This window comes from Anas acuta, unplaced genomic scaffold, assembly GCF_963932015.1.
Source record: "Anas acuta unplaced genomic scaffold, bAnaAcu1.1 SCAFFOLD_162, whole genome shotgun sequence".
Classification (NCBI taxonomy): Eukaryota; Metazoa; Chordata; class Aves; order Anseriformes; family Anatidae; genus Anas; species Anas acuta.
In genome coordinates this window covers 138,353-141,473 of record NW_027076049.1, presented here as the reverse complement: position 1 = coordinate 141,473, position 3,121 = coordinate 138,353, and the positions used below count along the sequence as shown (strand labels likewise).

Genomic DNA, 3,121 nt, shown 5'->3' with positions numbered 1-3,121 from the left:
TCTGTAGTTTGTGTCAAGTCCTTACAGAAGCCTCAAGGTTGGTACTTTGCTCAATGATGGAGCTGCACAGAGTGAGAACAGACCCAATGTACGGGGGAGGGCCTCTGCACGTTCTCTTCTTCCTACAGACGATCAACAAATAAGGGGAGACAGAGAAGAGTGTGCTGTGGTCCTCCCATAGACCGCAAGTACTAAAGCATAAACAAGAGGCTTAAGAGTCCCCCTGTCATGTTAAAATTCAGGACAGCAATGGACTTCCTCACACGGGCTGGCCTGTCAACTAGTGTCTCAGGCTGTGGCGTATGAAGATGCACTCCATCTGCTTTCAGGGTAGCAATGGCAGTGGGCAAGCTGCCTGACCTTAACATTTGTCATTTCATTTCTCACCTGAGTTTTGGTGGTTCTCCACGATTCATTCTTGGTCTAGAAAAAAAAAAATAAAAAATAAAAAGTGAATTTGGATCAAAATAAAAGGATAAAAGGATTTCCTTTCCTTTAATTACATGTTTTTAACTTAACTAAAAAAAGTGAACTGCGATGAAAATAAAAGGATTTCCTTTCCATTCATTACATGTTCTTACCTTTGTAACAGATTTGGTTATTGACTTAGAAGGCAAATATCTGGCCAGACTGCAAGACTTGTGCTCGCAGCGTGGGACAGCTCTCGTAAAGGTGATTCAGGGCAGTTTCTGGAAAACAAGACATCAGATCTCCAAAACACTTTCGTTGTGCTAATGTAGGAAGGGCGAGTAAGAGGAAAGGTAAGAGCCCAGATACCGTAAGAAGCAGAAAGTGTGAAGGAAACTTCCTTCTGGCTGATACAGCTCCATATCTAGTTGTCAAGTATGAAGAGAGCAGTGCTAAGTTTCTTGGGGAGAGGAAAACAAAGAGGCTGGGAGATTTTACAAAGAAAAAAATGGGATTCCCTATTTCAGGAAATCCTAGTAACTGGAAATAGAGATTGGAAGAGTGCTTTAAGCCAAGACAGACATGTTTTAAAACTAAAACCTAGGAGTTGAATGAACCAAGAAATGAATCCCTTTTGATTATGCAGTTGTGTCCAGTGTTATCTTGGGAAATATGGTTTCCACATAAAACGTATCTGGGGCTTGAAGTTCTCCTAAGGCCCTTCTCTGTGTATTCCCTACTGTTTGGTAAGCGCTGAGGTCACACTGCAGACAGCAGCACGTCCTCTCCCCACTACTTAGCTGTCTGTTCTCACAACACGTCTAGGAACAGAATGGCTTGGACACAACTGCGCCTAGGACCGAGTTCATTCAAGCTGCTGGACGAGGTAAAAGCTCTGGACAAGCGAAGGGGAGGGAGGGATGGGTGGACATACAATATGATCACTTTAATCTCATTTCTCTAAGAATCCTTGCTGAGAAAACAAAACAAAACAGAATCAAAAAGAACAGAACAGAACAGAACAAATGAAGCAAGCAGCTAGCTTGCTGGAGACATTGTCTGGGAAGCAGTGAAAACACTTGCAAACAAAAACACGTCAAAGGACTAACTCTTTGAGCTTAATTCTAATCCAACAGCATAACCTCAAAGTCCTGTTTCTGTTCGTAACAGGCTGGTCCAGTAACATGTCCCATTGGATGACTTTGCAGCATAGATGTCAGGAATGCAGCTTGGGATCCCCTCCTTCTACTCAGAGTTCACTTTGAAGGGATGAGCAAGTAATTCTTCCTGGGTTGACGGAAATCTAAAGTCTGTTTTCTAACACTCTTCCAGACGCTTCTCTGTCCATCGGCCTGTCCTGCCAACTCTGGTGTGAGTGTGAAGTTGTGGCAAGAGGGATTTCCCATTCCTATTTGACCTGATGGACACCAGCTTTCCTCGGAAATGGCTGATGTTGCTGAGGAGGCAGCAGTATCAAAGCCCTTGCTGATGAAGGTACAACAAGCTGGGGAGGCTTTGGCATTTCTGCACAACGCTGCTCCCTGACTGTCACTCCAGACTCAGATTCGGAAAGAAGCAAAGCAAGCTAGAGGAAAACTGGATGTCCTGGTAATTTTCTTTTCCTTTTATTTCTTCATTCTTCACTTGTAAGAAAATCTAAATCTTAACCCTTTGTTTGAAAACACGGCTTTACGGAAATGCTTATGGGTGTGCTCCTTCACCTTGTGTGGAACCTGCTTCACCTCGCTTCAGCTATAGGACACCTATGCTCCAATTTATGCTTCCCATGATAAAGCGGTGTTCTTTCGGTATTCTTTTCTGAGATGCTTGCAGGCGAGGTTGAAAAGAGTTGTCAGTAGGATTCTTCGTTTCCTTTGCAGTATCCAAAGCTCCGTATTACCGTGGATCTTCTCCTCTGATCTGGAAAGCTTCACAGGCCAAAAGAGAATTGAGATGAAGAAGGAAATAGAGAATGCTGGCCAATATTGCCAAGTACCACCCGTAAGTTTTGTGAAAGAATCCGGTGCATTTCTGTAGTGGTAGAAAGTTCATAAAATCATCGTCGTGCACTTGAAGGCAAGCAATGCTGTAAAAATGAAGAATGCAAGGCCCTGCTTAAGGGCAATCTTCAGGCTGCTTCTAGATCAACAGCTTATTTGGTTCTTCCACAACCTCATCTCCGCTTGCTTAGAAGTTGTGAAGGTCGGAAGCACACTCTGTCTTTTTCATCCCCTCTGTGTATCTTTTCCCTGACAGCAACTTCTGTCTTGGCTCTTCACATCCAGCCAGAGCAGTTGCTTTGCCTCCGCAACCTGCAGGCTGACCTCTCGTGTGTACCTGTGCTGGACTGAGGGCAATGCTTGTAACGCACACAGATGCTGCATTCACTGTGACTTTTAGAAAAGAGAGCAAGAAGCTAACCTGCACAGCAGACTCTTAGGTTTCTGTCTGTCTCTCTCTCTCTCTCTCTCTCTATCTGCATACATATTTCAGTACTTATTTACTTCTTTAAATATACCTTAAATAGAATAGATACTTTAAGAAAGCTTACTTGTTCTTCCCCTTTCCTTGTTTTTAATGTTTGCTTTTCTAACCAATCCTTAATGTTACAACATTGGATTGATGCAGTACTCAGTCCTTAGAAGTTCTCAAAGCACATCAGTGATTTCTCTATTTCTCAACCTTTCCATCTTCATTGAGATCTCTCATCTGA

At 43.2% G+C, this 3,121-nt stretch overlaps 1 long non-coding RNA gene across 1 annotated transcript; it reads left to right on the top strand.

The window, feature by feature from the left end:
* The first annotated feature begins 589 nt into the window (after positions 1 to 589).
* On the top strand, positions 590 to 2,427 carry LOC137848888 (uncharacterized). Its single transcript, XR_011091560.1, has 3 exons — positions 590 to 672; positions 1,741 to 2,016; positions 2,289 to 2,427. It is a non-coding gene; the product is annotated as an uncharacterized lncRNA (long non-coding RNA).
* The last annotated feature ends 694 nt before the right edge of the window (positions 2,428 to 3,121 follow it).